Source organism: Cheilinus undulatus, linkage group 3 (genome assembly GCF_018320785.1).
Source record: "Cheilinus undulatus linkage group 3, ASM1832078v1, whole genome shotgun sequence".
In the NCBI taxonomy this organism is placed as follows: Eukaryota; Metazoa; Chordata; class Actinopteri; order Labriformes; family Labridae; genus Cheilinus; species Cheilinus undulatus.
Window position 1 is genome coordinate 16,188,824 of NC_054867.1, and position 16,013 is coordinate 16,204,836.

At 40.5% G+C, this 16,013-nt stretch overlaps 1 long non-coding RNA gene across 1 annotated transcript in view; it reads left to right on the plus strand.

The window, feature by feature from the left end:
• The window catches only part of LOC121506775, a 39,996-nt gene extending 24,184 nt beyond the window's left edge, over positions 1–15,812 (plus strand). Inside the window, exon 3 of the long non-coding RNA XR_005991691.1 lies at positions 14,996–15,812. This is a non-coding gene — a long non-coding RNA (uncharacterized LOC121506775). The remainder of the gene's footprint in view (positions 1–14,995) is intronic.
• Positions 15,813–16,013: the final 201 nt, after the last annotated feature.

Sequence of the window (16,013 nt, forward strand, 5' to 3'; positions counted from 1 at the left end):
AAATAAAATCTCAAATGAGACAGATGAGTAAAAAACGATACCTGTCAGCTAGCAGACTGATGTAATCAAAACCGAGAAAAGAGAGAAAATCTTACATGCACGGTCGGCGAATTCCACTGTCAGGGTACTCTGGATATAAACAATAACAACAGGCTGCTGAAATCTGCTTCTCATTTGAACTGATGGCTCTGTTCGATTAAATCTGGCCTACAGAATGTGTATACTAGGGCTGTCAAGCTATTACATTTTTAATAGTGATTCTGAATCTCAGAATTCCACAGTTTATCACTATTAAGCTTTCATTTTTGTCACATTTTAAAAATATAATTATTTATATTCAAAACTGTTTTGTTTTTTCATTTTGGATTTTTTAGCGCCCTAAACTAAGGATAACTGACTACCTGTTTGGATACAGACCTGCTTTTATTTTGGGAAAACGGAACTTTAGGTCAATCAAAGGTTATGAAATAACTTGGGAACAGTAAAAAGGTAAATGTTTATTAAAACAAGTTGTGGAAGACTTTTGATGTGTCCACTGGACTGTCTGTACTTTTTTTTAAGTGAAATGAGACATTAAGCAGCAGTGGTGGTCTCAGGCTGCATACACAAGCCAGCTTTTTTGCGCTGCCAGCACCTCAAGTCCAGAGCACTTCTCAGCAGTGCTTATTGTTGCCCCTTTCCACGATAGAATCTGCGGTGTTGTTTTAACATAGATCTATGTGCTTCATATTTACATATTTCAAAAATGTCACACAGGAGGCATGCAGACAGTGTAAAAGAACCCTGTCCTGACACAGACAGCAGCTGCAGACCTGAAAACTACCCTCGAAAAAGACAAAGAGAGACGAGCCAGACCGGTTTCTCTTCCGCTATTGTCAGAGGTCTCTCCCCTTCTTGATTTTGATTGGCAGGTGAGGGAGAAGTGACACTGAAGAAGCTGTTCCAAAAACTGTTTTCGACCGAGTGTGGCAATAAAAGTAGCTGCCGCTGAGGGCGCTTATTTACACCCAGCGCTGATCATTCAGAACTTTGGACTACGCTGGTTTAGAATAAAAAAATAAGTGCCAACATTACCAGCTATGGGCACAGGCCCTTACTTGATATCACTGTAGTTCCAGGGAGATGCTCCAGCGGCTTAACCAAAGTGAGCTAAAAGGGTCGATATAGCGTAGGATAAAACAATGGTTTCCCTATTTAATCAGGTCAAGTATGGGAACATAGCTGGTTTGACACTTTGTCGCATCAACCTTGGTCCTGTAGTTCTCTGGCCCATGCCCCATCTCTCCAGGTATCCTGCCAGCTGCCCCGTCCACGACACATGCCATTGCCCCCAGTGTCTGGACCAGCCCGCCGGGTCCGGGGCACCCAGTATGCGGTGAACTACATTGTTGTTAATGCACTAATGCTGACAGCCTTGAAAGTTACCAAACAGTTACCGAACATTTTTGTTCCATGGAGAAGTTCAGCTCTCTTTGCAGCATGATCCATCAATCCACTGACTGTGAGCCTGAGATCAACCACAGACTTTGATTTGTGCGATGGGTCTGCTGGGCATGGCAGTGTGGCATTCCCTTCGTGTCAACTTCTTCTTCTGCATATTTTTGGCTATCGTTGGCAAGATTGTGTGTCTAATGCTGATGTGCTCAGGAGAGTGGAAATGGGAGGGGTCAGCTACTGGAAAAGTAAGCGGCAGCTGCACCAGCTGCGCCAGCTCACCGCATGCTGGTTGCCCAGGGTTGGGTTGGGCCAGACCTTGGAGGCAGTCGTTTGCATCATGGCGGGGTCGGCTTGGAAGATACATGTAGAGATGGGGCATGGACCTGGACAATAGCCAACAGGAGGCCAGAGAAGTACAGGACGAAGGTTGACACAGCGAAGTGCTGAACCAGCAAATCTCATCCATTACCTGATAAATTTCACATAATTAGGGAGAAAAGCTGTTAAAAAGCAGCCTTCCTGGTTTGCATTGCAAGCTTCTCTCAAAGTGGGAAGGCCACTTTTAACAGTTTTTCTCCTTTTTCATTATATGAAATTCATCCATTAAACAAAAATGGAGGTAAGCCATGGCAGTTTGAGGAGCTAAGTAGAGCATCACTTTTGGACTGGGAAACATTATTGGGATCTGGGTGTGGGGGATGGAGTTACAAGCAAGGTTATAATAGTTTTGAATTTTTCATTAGTTTTTATTTTTATTTCTTTTTCACTTTTTGTGTTCAATGTCTGTTTAGTTTTTATTAGTTATCACTGCTGGTTTGATAGTTTAGTTTTTGTTTTGCAAAAATACCTTGTTTTAGTTGAGTTTTTATTAGTTTTAATTTTTTCGGATAAATGTCAGGGCTGAGTGAACATCATACATATTTAATAATATATTCAAACAGGCTACTCTTCACTTTAATATGACGATTGAATACAACTCCAGACATAAAACTACCACTGTGTGAAGTCTTAACCAATCAAATTAGACCATTTACACTCCTCAGACTTGGATGTAGGTGCCAGTCAGTATGGTTATGTCAACGATAAAAACTGAGGATTTTTTGCCTCTATTTTTATTTGATTTTAGTTAGAATTGTTAATTTAGTTTCAGTTAACTAATAGTTTGTTTTAGTTAACTATAATAACCTTGGTTACGAATAACAAGGGGAGAGTGAGCCACAGAAAACATAGCTGATGGTAGAGAATAATCACAGTCATCACAAGAAAGCAACACAAAACACAACTGAGATACAGCAACAGAACGGCAACATCCGTGTGTACTAGTCTTTAATGTAACATCCTGAATAAAAAAAAACAGAGGCATATACTAAGTACTGAATCCCTTAGTGAGCATATATTTAAACATTTTTAATACCTTACTAATTATGGGTGCATTTCTGTGTCACTGATATTTCAAGCCATATCCCTCTTTTTCTTTGGATATCAAAGCTTCAAGTATTCAGGTGTCAATTTTTTTATAATGGTTTACAAAAATCCTCCTTTTTGTGTTTTATGTACCCCAGCTGCGATTAAGTGGTAGCCAGCTTCACCCCCCCACCCACCCACCCACCCCCACCCCCAGCCGCCTCCTTTGTAGAATAAAACTAGTTGCACACCCATATTCAGATTTATGCTACTATGGATTCATTGCTTTGGAAATAATTTGATTGTTTTCATGGTCTTATTTATGAATTTGTCAACAAATCTGTAGGATTAACCCAAGAATGATCGCATATTAAATCGCAATCACAATATTTGGGGGAAAAAAATCGCAATTCAATTATTTTTGCAAATCGTCCAGCCCTAGTCCAGAAACTAGACCTGTTGAGAATCCCTGGTAAAGAGTAGAAAAGAATTTCTCAGGTTTGAAAACTGTTGGAAATATTTGAGGTAATTTACACTTAGCTGTAAAATATAAATAACATAGTCATTTGTTAATTAATGCAGACGTTTTAGTGCTAAAATTCTACTTACTGCACCTTTAAATGTGTCACTGGCTGTGTTTGCCTGCTCTGGTGAAAAACATTTGGAGTGAGTATGTCAGCTCCAAGTCTCTTTTGTACAGTTGGGGTCAGAAGGTCACTATAAGTCTGTGAGTGACAGCAGTAATGGTGAGTGTGGCTATATTTAAATCCCAAGGAGAGGAACAGCCTTGACTCATGTGTGGACCCTACGCATCCCACACAAAAAAAAAATTGAAACAGCTCTTTGATGCAGTGGCCTCAAATAAAATTGCCAGCACATGACTTATTGACAGTCCCTACTTTTAGATTTGGTAGTCTTTTGCTGAATATTATGGAACAGAAACCTCAGTGATGAAGGGAATTCAAGGGCAGAGTTAAATAAGAACAAAAAGTTGCACAATAACTTCTCCTGATAAGTTAAAAGTAGGCTGGACATTATCTCTGCCTGGTTACGATGGATTTTATTGATGTTTTGATAAAGTGAACCCTTTTTCTAAAGATTCTTTCCCAACATCTTGCTGAGGAGTTGAGTAGCTTTGTTGTCTGGGTAGATCAGCAGACTGGCTGTGTTGATTGCTCGCTGGCAGCTGAGGTGTTTGGTAAAGGTTACTATGGTTGATTGGTAGAAAGAGTGGAAAGCAGGAGCGCTTGGCTTTCCCACAGAGCCGGATGAGACAACTTTGAAATAGGAGCAGCTTTTCTGAAGCTTTATCAGGCCAATGATCACCTGATAAATCTGTCAGGAGCTGCCGTCCCTCCATAGGAACCTGTTATTCATAGTATGTGCTTGCAAAACAAATCTCTAAAGAACTAATCCTTTAATCCTGATTCAGTGTTTCATCAATAGAAGAAAACACTTGTGTTTGCTGCAAAGACTTAAACTTGTTATCTCAAAGCAGTGCTTCCCAAATCAGGTTGAAGTGTCACATAAATGTTTGAGATTAATGAGAAAAGTGTGGCGAATGGCTCATGTGTTATCCCTTCACTCTTTGTGTTTTCAGACCGGCTTAACCCCCGGGGCTACTCTGACATGCACATGCATACCTATCTGCGCTGCTATCTCTTTACAGTATATCTGTGTCAGCAGCAGGCCGAGGCAGGAGCATGAGAAATGGAGGCGAGCTCGGTCCTCAGTCCCACAGATAGGGGCTGTGCACTCGGCTGTGAACGCTTTCTGTGTATGTGTGTGTGCGTGCTTCTGTGTGTCTTATTTTTCCATCTGTTTTCATCGCTTCTGGAAAGGTGGCATGACGAGTCTTCCCACAGGAGCGGCGAGAGTGTTGCCGTCCCACACCTTCATCCTCTCCTCACCTTTCCTGATGACACGGACCTTATCGCTGCATCTGCTCACCCAGTTAGTTAGCCCTCTTTGTTTGAGGATTAGGGGATGCTGCTGCACCTATTGTGAGCCACACAACGCTGAACTGGGAGCTTCCATGACATGGATGAGGCACAGATCAGAGGGAAAGAGTTCCTGTTTAGAATCAAATGATTATTTCAGTTAACTGTAGTTGAATAATCTCTGGAGGTGCTGCACTCAAGCATTAAATCCTGCTTTTGGCCATGATCTTTGCAGGAAAAAGGAAGCTTACTCCCATCCTAAAACTACCTAATTTCCACTTCTATGATCAAATGAATTTAAATAAGTCCTCCATCATATCTGTGCAGCTGTGAAGAAAGTGTACCCGTTAATTTCTCCCCAGGACGACTCAGAAATGTTTGACAAAAGCATGACAGCCTCAAAGAGGTGATGCCTTCACTCCACAGTGAGCCACCGTTACAAAGAGAGGTTGACCTTGCCTTTGGCCTCTTGGCTGTCTGACAAAGCAATCCCCATGCTCTAGTGCAGTACGGCTGTCCTCTAAATGAAAGTAGCTGAGAGGCGAAGGGCAAAGAGGCCTATGGAATATCAATGTGCGATGCTCTCAATTAAGATTAAAGCTTCAAATGGAATCCTATGGAGCCGCTTCCCTAAGAAATGCTTGACATTTTACCCTTGCTGACTCTGGATAAAAAAAAGGTCCTGCGCCACCAGTACCACCATTACTACAGCCACTAACTAGCTGCCCCCTCCTCGGCCGACCCTCCATCCACTGAACTCATTCTGCAGATATTGACTTAGGCTACAGTCACACTTCTTAGAAATAAGTGAAATGGATCATCTTACTGCCAGTGGATGATAAGAATACTGAAATATGAAAAGCGTCTGGATCAGCAAAATGACAAACTAGGGGGGGAAATATGAGGCAGTCATGATAAAGCCTTAGAAACAAATTCCCCTCAGCTAAGCAGAGAAATGAGGAGAGGAGAGAGGTAGAGGAGGCAAGAAAAATACAGCTGCACCACAGCCACTTTAATACTACATTATAAAGATAGCCTCATTAATTCACAGTATGTGCGTCCTGTGTGAATGCCAAAAACATGGACGAATTTAAAAAGAAAAAGGAGTTAAAGCAAGGAGAGCTCGGTATTATCAGAATAAAATAAGGTTTGGCATGTTTCACATTTTCTACCATGTTTACAGCTGATATGTTGGTATATACAGTGTATCAGATACATATTAACATAGTTTGGATCATTTATTTTAATTTAAAAGTATAAACTCCATTAAAACAGGGGGCTTACTGTTATTTAGATCTCTGCAGAGCACTCTCTCTAAAAAGCACATGAAGCTTGGTTTTAGTGATACTGTTAAGAATGCAGTTTACATGTAATGTACCTGCAAACGAAAGGCAGGACTTTCAGATTTTCATATATGAATGTATCATTTTCAGCAAGTCAATTTAGTATAGCCCAAATTCATAATCAAATTTAGCTCAAGACATTTTGCAAAGAGGGCAGGTCTGGACTGTAAAGACTCAACATTAATCCACCAGCATGAAGCAACATTCAGCAACATTACTGTGATGAGGAAAAACGTCCCATCTATAGACCCAATCCCTGAGGAGAAGCAGACTCATGGTAAAGAGCTCTCTGCTGAAGCTGTGTTATGGTTTTAAAGAGATGGAGGAAAATGCAGAAAGAGAGGTGAGGGAGATACAAAAAGAGAAAAGAGAGTGATACTAAAAAGAAAGATGGTGAGATGCAGAAACAGAAAAGAAAGGGATGCAAAAGGGGGGGGGGTCTTTGTGCGTGAACATATACATATATACATCTTTTAAAAACCATAATCTAAAGTTGATACTTCTTTGCTATTATTCTAATTATTATAAATTTTAAATTGCTTTGGCAATGAAACTGATGATTTCTATGTAAATCAAGCCATTTTGATAAAATAGAATTGAAAAAAGATTCAGAAAGAGCAAAGAGAAAAAGATAAAGGGAAAACACAAAAACAAAGACAATGAGATGCAGAAAAAAAAGCAAAGAGTGATACACAGAAAAAAAGGAAATGAGAGAGATGAGAAATAAAAAGAGAGGAGAGAGATGCAGAAAGAACACAGTGAAGACAGTGAAAGAGAAGATAGAGATGCAAGAAAGACAGTGAGATGCAGAAAAAGAGGGAAAGGGAGAAATGAGAGATGCAAAGAGAAGAGAGATGCAGATGAAGACAAGATGGAGATAATGAGAGAAAACAGAGGAAGATACAAAAACAAAGACAATGAGATGCAAGAAAGAGAAGAGGGATTTGTAATAAAAGAAAAGAGATGCAAAGAGAGAATGACACAGAAAAAGAGAAGAGGTAAATGCAGAAAGAACCAGGTGGAGATACAGGAAGAGAGAACAGAATAAGACAATATGATGCAGAAAAAGCGACAAGGGAGTAAAAAAGAGAAGGAAATGCAGAAATAAAAAGCTAAAAGAAAGAAAGAGAAAATTGCAGTAAAAGAGAATACAATTCACAAAAAGGGGGAGGTGCAGATAAAGAAAAGATGAAAATACAGGGAAAGGAAAGAGGAAAATACAGAAAAAAGGAGGAGGGAGCAATATCAAACAAAACAGTTAAGAATAAGATAACTGATGACTGCCAAGACACATCTTCAACCTATTGTCAGGATGTGTTTTTAATGTTAGTTATAATGGAAAATTCATGGAGAAGGAACATTCTGCATGAGCATTAGCAGCTCAGATGATAATAAAACTGAAAGGACTCATTTTGGAAATTAACGCAGTTGAAGTTGAGCAGATCTGAGATTCACTTAAACATTTGTAATACTCATAACAGATGTGAGGCTGATGTCAGTTGATGAAGCAGTTGTTAAGACGTCTATTTTTTATTATAAAATCAAAGGTCTTTTTGTATGTTTCTAAAACAAATAGACAATAGGAGGAAGAGGTACATTCTGTTAAGGGAGAAACTTTGAGTTCTGTACAATAAGAAATAAAGAAGGTGTGCATTTATCAGTGTGGTTTAAATAAATGTGGAAATATTTGCATATCAGATGTTGGTAAAAATCTAATATGATGCATCCGTACTCAGAGTAAATTGTCTGATTTTATATGATCAGAAACAGATCTATCACATGGACTCAGTTTAAAAAAATGTCTGTATGTTTCAGTATTCTTTTTTCAGTCGCTTATTATTTTTTTAATTTTCTGGTGAATGTGTATTTCCAAATACTTCTCATAACCGGCAAATGGCATAGCCACAATCTTGCGCTTTATGCTCTGTAATCAAACATTGTTTGTGATTTATCCAACAATTTTGGCAGATGTCATTCCAGGGCCAGAGGATCCAGTTTGAATATAAAACACTCGTCTGTGTTTACTCAGAACATGCGACATCTCTCCTGGTGATTACAGAACACGGTGTGGGTTGTGTGACACTGATCTTGTAGATTAATAGAGATTGTGATGATATTTACAGTGTGTATCTGCCGGTATCATCACATATGAGCTGTGTGAGCATTTTCCCCACTGCTTCTGGTGCAGAAAGACAAAGAAATACACAATGTGGCTTTTTAAACCCAGACATTTAATCCGTTAGAAACGCATCTGCTCATTCTAATGATCGTGTGAAAATTCAAGGTGGGGCTAGGTCATATGCACACTGTATCCTACATTTTGGGGCTGAAATAAGGCAGCAGGGGCTGATTATGGATGCGATGTAGAAAATAAGATCAAAATGGAGCCTATCGTGTAAACTCCACCCTTGATAAACAGAATTCCACATCACGCTCCAACTCTGCAGTTAACTGAATCAATGCAATTCCACTTGTGCTGATCTTGCAGACTGAGGCCCTTCCCCCATCCTCCCCCTTTCCCTCTCTTTCTCTCGCCCCCTCTCTCTCTCCCTCTCACACACAAACACACACTCCCTCCCCGTGCAGGTCTACCCATCGTAACACATTAGCAGTAGAAGCCATCACACAATCAAGACAAGGCAGTGTATGAGACGTCAGGCCAATTTGTTTCCTTCTTGGAGCTACATCACATTAGCAGGGTGGCTATACCCTTGAGCTAAATCCAAGTTCACACAGAGGGAGCGGGCTGCCGGACAGGAGGGCAGCCATGTCAGCACTTTTCAGACGGCTGCTGACATGTATCCAGCAGACTGACAAGTATGGAGGAAAAAAATAGCTTGATAGTTTGAAATATGGTACTTTTTGGATGTTGCTCTTTATTTTGTGGGCTTATAATGGCGTTTCCTGAGGCCTGGAAGAGAAAGAGTGCACAGTCAGAGAATCTAACCTACCAGTCAGAGGTCAGGACGTTAAATACAGCCGTGACTACATGAGAACATTATTTTAAACCTACTCAGACAGATGTGATACGACTCCAGCTGAATTTAAAAGACAAATGGAGCTCCACCGGAGCAGTCAATAGTTCAATTATCTGATGTCTGCCTTGCTTAATTAAACATATAATTGACCATCCAAGGACTAATGATAGCCTTCCCATTACCCATGAATCCATTGGATTTGGCATAACCACCACTTGACCCCACTGTGAATTGACTGGCCTCAGGTACAGGGTCAGAGTGTATCCACGGTTCAGCGTCGTGACACTCCACGAAAACACATTCCCCGTCACATGTCTGAGGATGTGGCTCTCAGCTCCGCCAAAAACAGTTGGAGGGAAAAATGCAATTACTGCAAGATTATCATACTGCTTCCGTTTGACTTTTCTGACTGAATTCATGAATATATATGAATCCATCTCGCATCTCAATCTGGAAACCCCCACATCTTAGTTCCCACATTGATGTTTAGATGGTGGCATTTTCTTTGTTTCTCTGTTGGTGTGTTTTAACAGGAAATGAACGTGTTATATAGTAAAGCTTGGTCTATTATTCAACAGATTATGAAACCTGTGTTTGTCTTTGAGAAAAAAAAAACTTCATTTCAAAAATTATAAGAACTTCAAGGGAGATGTTTGTAAAGGATGTGTGCAACAATATGGCTACCTCAGGATCTTTTCTTGTTTTTCTACTGTGGTGAATAATTCAGCTATTTAGACCCACACATTGTAAATCTTAGTTGTGTTTGCAAAAGAGTCATTTCAGAGTGCTGACTCTTCTGTGAATGATGGGAGCTGGATCCTGTTTAAGAGCTGGTGTTTTGTTGATTTGTGCTACCTATAGAGTTGTGCTATTTTGCCTTAGTATGCATTGGGTTAAAGGTTAGGGTTAGGTTTAGGGATAGACTCTGCTATTAATTAGCAATGCAGTAACAATTTTTAACAAAGCAGCAAAAATAGCGAACTTGATAAATGGACTCAAGCTTGTATAGCGCTTCTCTAGTCCAAAGGTTCTCAAACTTTTCAGCCCACAACCCCCAAAATAAAGGTGACAGAGAAAGGCGACCCTCTCTGTGCCTGAGGGTGGTAGAAGCATAGTTGAACGTAGCCATGCATATTTAAGAATAGTCATATGGAGACTTACATTTAAAGGATGTTTTAAACATTACTTTGATCACACTAAATGACCATGATTTTTTTTGCATTTAACCCTTTTAGCCTAAAGCTCTTTTTTAACCCTTTTATCTCGCCTGGACTGATTGTCTTAAAAACTTAAAACACCAACGCTATTGTACAGTCAAGCTCTAAGCATCCTTTCTTTCAGGAAAACCTTGGCTTTAGAAATATATGTGCTGCAGCAATGTCACTTGGATTTCAAGAAGGTTCTGGGACTAAAAAGACAAAATAAAGAATAAACAGAAAATAAAACTCAAATATTTTTATGTGCGACACACCGTAAAAAGTAATGACTAAGACTTTGTTTTGCACAAGCTTGTTCATCCATCTCTTGGGGACCAAAAAGTGAAAAAATAATCATTCTGTGATGCAAAAGTCTTCAAAATATTGATAGATTTCCAAAAAAAAGTCCTGCACTTTTTTGTATTGGCTCCATTAGTGCCATTTATCAAAGCAGTTCCTGTCTGCAGTGACACATCACAGGCTCTCTGTCACTCTTTGTCTCCATTATGAGCTATTCAGGCCATCGCATGACGGGACAACAGAGCAGCCTGCCATTGGTTGTCATAAATGGTGGAATATAATATGGCTGTTAGCATTCAAAGCTAGCAGCAGAAACAATCAAAAATGGATTGGAAATGGATAAAAAGGCATTTAACATCAGATTTACTGATGTGAATTAAATCCGTAAAGTGTAAGTGAACCCTCAGCTCAGAGCTAACTCCGCCTACCTCCATAATTCAAAAAATGTGCAGAAAGTGAACCGTTTGGTACTGGGAGGAGGGAGGGGAAAAGGACGGGGTTTTCCAGATGAGGCGGGAGTGACAGTGATGTCCCCTTGTCAGAGAGAGACACACACAGAGTCCCACAGCACTGCTGCTTCATAGCGATCTTTTAAATTGGAGGAGTTTTTCCCTACAGAATCCCCTAAAGCAGGCTATAGTGTGGTGGCAGACCATGGTGGTCCTGAGCTCTGCCTGTTCAGTCCGTTTGCTCCAGCAGCGGCGTTACTATAGCCGGTGTTCTTACATATTTTGCTTCCTTGTCAGGTTTTGCTACCTATTGACTACCCCTATGGACTACCCTAACCCTTCCGGGCATGACGCTGATGGCGTAGGGCACATGCGTAGAACCACAAAGTAGCAATTTTTGATGGGTAGCAAAAAATGGCAGAACACCGGAGCTCTCAGAGCCGAAGCAGTGCAGGTGCAGGCAGGAGAGGATGGGAGTGGTCTCTGAATGGTAAAGTCAGTTAGAGGTGGTAACACTCTACCTTTTATATAGAGTTTGTGATGTAGAAATGGTAGGTTTCTACGTCACATAGGACCCACCTTTTCAGAAAAGAATTTTTAAGGCAGATGTCCGTTTGAGCTTATTAAAAGCCGTTTGGTGCAAATTTCAGCTGTAACACCAACACTGATGTGTTTTTTCATAGATCTGTCAGATACCTCAGTGTACAGATGAAAAAAAAATGTTAAAGTGTTCACTACCTCTTTAAATAACCCAAAAAGTCACCCAAGTTCCAGCTTTACTAAAAACACTTCTGTAAGGAATTCTAAGGCCTGATAGCATCACTGGAACAGCGATACAGCTAGCTTCAAGAGGCTATGATTTATGGTTTAAAGTAAGATAACCTTTAATAACCTGCTTCACTTCAATGGCTAGATTAACAATTGAAAATCTTTCAAAAATATTCTTTGCTTTATTTGGAATACATCTGGTGACCCCTTCTCAGTGTCTCGTGAACCCCATGTTGAGAAGCACTGCTGTAGTCGTCTGACTACTCAAAGCCCTTTTTACGCCACAGGTCTCACTTACCCATCCGCACCACTTCCCTGCGCATTCACTCACTGATGGCAAAGGCCCCTCCGTAGACTGTCATCAGTATGAACTAATCACATCCATACACATTTATACACCAAAGATGAAACAGTAGGAGCACTTTCAGGTTGAGTGTCTTGCCCAATAATTCATCTGCATGTTATTGTAGAGGCTGGAGTTCGAACCCCTGACCTAACAGATAACTAACTCTACCTACTGAGCTACAGTCACTGCAGTTGTTGTTATTTAATAGTTATCTCTTCACAGCTTGATCACAGGCACTCTGTGCACTAAGGACTAAAGCTTGATGTTACAGCATTGATGTTTTATAACAAGGATGTCATACAGCCAGTGAGCAATTTCATCCAGCACACAGGGTCTTTTGGAGAGACAGGGTATTCTAGAAAATACCTACAGAAGATTTTTATTGATTAAAAGAAGCAAATTTGATTAAAAAAAAAAAATACATGCACACAGGTAAATTATATGTCAAAACATTCTTAAATTAGGCTGATTTCATAGAGCCAGATCATTGAAAGTTGTTGTGGTGACCATCACTGGTAAATTCCTCTGCTTTCATGTAAACAAAAGCAGATTATGATGGTTTAGATACATCTCTCAGCTCTGCCACACCTCTGTTGATTACACCTTTTGAACTGAGAATTGTATTAAATAAAAGCTGCACTTAATAAGGTGATTTACTTCATAGAAGACCATTGTTTTCATTTCATGTATTAATTTCATGTAATCGCAGGGGGCTTTTTAAAAGTTTTCAACAGCAAACTTCTCACAAAAACTTTTGCGATAGCTCAAAGTGTTAACAAGGATGGCCCCTTTTAACAGTTTTTCTCCCTCATGATGTGAATTTCATCCATGATACAAAAACAAAGGTTTTTATGATTATTTTTATTTTTTATGCTTTGGCATGTTAACGATTGTTATGGGTGTTGTTTAGTTGTATTGAAAGCCAGTGGATACAATGGCTGCCACCAGGGTAGTGATTAGCTCGGCTGTAGCTGAAGTAAAGTGGCAGTTTGATCGGACCTCAGCCACATTTCTTTGTTAGTTTCTCTTACCAGAGAAGATGCTTTTGACTCCTGATAGCCTTTCCCAAACGCTTTGTATGGGAGGTTTCCCAGATGAGTGTGAAACATATCCATAAATGGATATATGAAACAGTCTATCTGGCGTGTGGTTACCTTTGATTTCATCCAGCCGATCCACTACACTATGATCATCAATTGGCGGCCCAGGAGCCACATCAGGTCCCCCAAAGCTTCCCATCTGGCCCCAAGGAGCTTCATTAAATTAAAAAAATGTGCTGAGGAAAAATATACATTGCTGTATTTACGGTATCTTTTCTTTATTTTTCCCTTTTTTAATCCCTAAAGATATTTAAGTTACTCCAAAAACAAATGAGACTGATACTTTTTTTTAAAGACTGGCTTAATGTTTGATCAGTTTTATAAAAATCCAACTACTATCAACCATTATTGGCAAATAAGATGCAAGGCAAACACATACTCATAGGTCCATTCTTAATTGAAGCTGGGTATTTTTACTGCCTGAGAATCAAAACAAAAGACCTGTTTCCTTCATGTGTTTTTTCACCAATCATGATGCAGCATATTCACATCAAACTACATGGCAGTCCCAGAAACATGGGGCTTAAATATCTCAATCGCCCCCTTGTGGCTGGCTTCAGTATAGTTAAGAGGGACTGAGTTCACTGCTAAAGGCTAAAAATGTACATTTCAAAGAAGATAAAATTATTTAGAGAGGAATTTTTTTTTTTTAATTTAGGTCATTAAATGGTGCCCCCCCCAGACATAAGCTGGCCCTTGTGCCAGTGTAATTGATGACCCCTGCACTACACCTTTCATTTAAGTTCAGATAAGTACAGTGATATGTGCATTGATGACATAAAGGATTTTTGTTCTGAAAATAAATTTTCAACCAAAAGAGCCAGGATTCACAAATGTTTAAAAGACAGGAAAGAACAATGCTGCATTTTATTAAAATGAGGAGCAGTCACTAATGACTGTGGCTGAATATTTATGACCAGTTTTGGGGTATGAGTCATTTATGTCTGAATATTTTTTGTCTAAAGAAAAGCAGTTGTTTCTTTACAGTGTAAGACACAATGCAGATCCCTGCCTGCGCTTTGTTTTAAATGCCTAAATGCTTGAAAGCACCTGAAACTAGCCCCCAAGCATGCATTCACACACACGCAGCACCCCGTGCTCCCTGAATGTATCACCAACCTTTGGACTTCACCACTACTCCCCTTAATAGCTCAATCTGACGAATCATTTAAAAGCCCGCTGAAACAGACAGATGGGTAATGGATTGCATGGCAAATCAATGCTGGGATCAATGGGAGACATGCATCAATAAATGGATAGAGAGCTGCTGAAATAGACACCAGAGTTAATGTGGAGGCTTGTAGAACATCATTGTGTGGAGCCCACAGTGGAGAGGGCTAATACGAGTCGCCTCGGCTGATAAGGTGTCCCTTTGAATAATGGAGACAACAAACTGACAGTGATAAGCTAAACTTAAGCTAAGCTGCTACAGTGGGGCTGAGGGAGCTGTCTATTTAGTCCCCATCCCCAACAAACAATCTCCCCTCTCTCTCTCTCTCTCTTATAAAAGCAGGCCCACTTCTCTGTCTACCTCAGCTCCCTGCCAGTTTACACGATCATGTGACAGTAGTGACTGAGGCTGGACTGGACTGTAGATAAAGTATCAAGAGAAACAGAAGGGCAGAAAATGAACAAAAGGACAAATCTGTGTTTTTGTACCCAACACAAAGTCCTCCTCACCAGGGAAACACAAAGTCACTTTCATTAGAGACTAACTTTTTTTTTATTTTTCAGATGCAACAGTATGCTGAGCTCAGGACACATGGTGCTGTGGGGGAGAAGTTCACCACAAGTGTAGAACATGTGTTGGACCCAGGTGGCGTTGTGACCAGGATCTGACTCACTGCCGGACGCTCCAGACTTGCGGTTTCACTGTTCGACAGCGTGAGACATCCCACTCACTGAAAACTCCATTGAAATCTTAACAAAAACAACAAAATCACTCCTAATAGGCCTCTTCTTGGACAACCGAGCTACAGGACTACAGCTGTTTCTCATGGGCTGTTGCCATAAATCTCCAGTGAGTGGCTGGTTTGAGGGTGGGTGCTAAGGAGCAGCTGTACACGTCTAAAAATAGTTCCAAGGCTGCGGCTGGACAGCACATTAAAGCTCAACATGCAGTTTAGCACAAAGAGCCTATCCTATCAACAATACCTGCAGTAACACAACTGTACCCTGGCATCAGCATTGCTGTGCAGGAAGTGACTGACTGTTGTGCAAACTGAACATCCGCGCATGTCACTGCGTCTGACTCACACCTCCAAACAACTGCCAAATCCTGACCACATAATTCAGACGTACTTTATTTTTCCAGTGAGCTGAATGTTCGTTATCAGTGTGTCGTGGCCCGAGGCAGAACGCTCCCTCCTCGCTGTGGTGACAACCACCGGCCGTCCTGATGGAAAACAAAGCCAAGATGGCACAGCAAACATGAAATCACTCTGACAGGCAGAGCTGAACAAAGTAGGACTCAGCACACTAAGCACATTTTATCACTGTTTTCTATTAGTCAGGTTCCCCCCATGAATTAAAGAACAAACTGAAATTCCTACATACAGCCTTGCTTGTTCTGATACCAAAGAATGTGAGTGTTTTTGTGTGTTTTCATGTGTGCGGTTTAGGCTGCGCACACCTGTTTTGGTGTACTGTGGGGTGAATGTAATTGCTAAACACAGAGGCTGGCAATGTTTAGAGATGCCAAATTGTACCTCTGGGAGTCACTATAGCTCACAATCTGACTAATGAAGGCCAA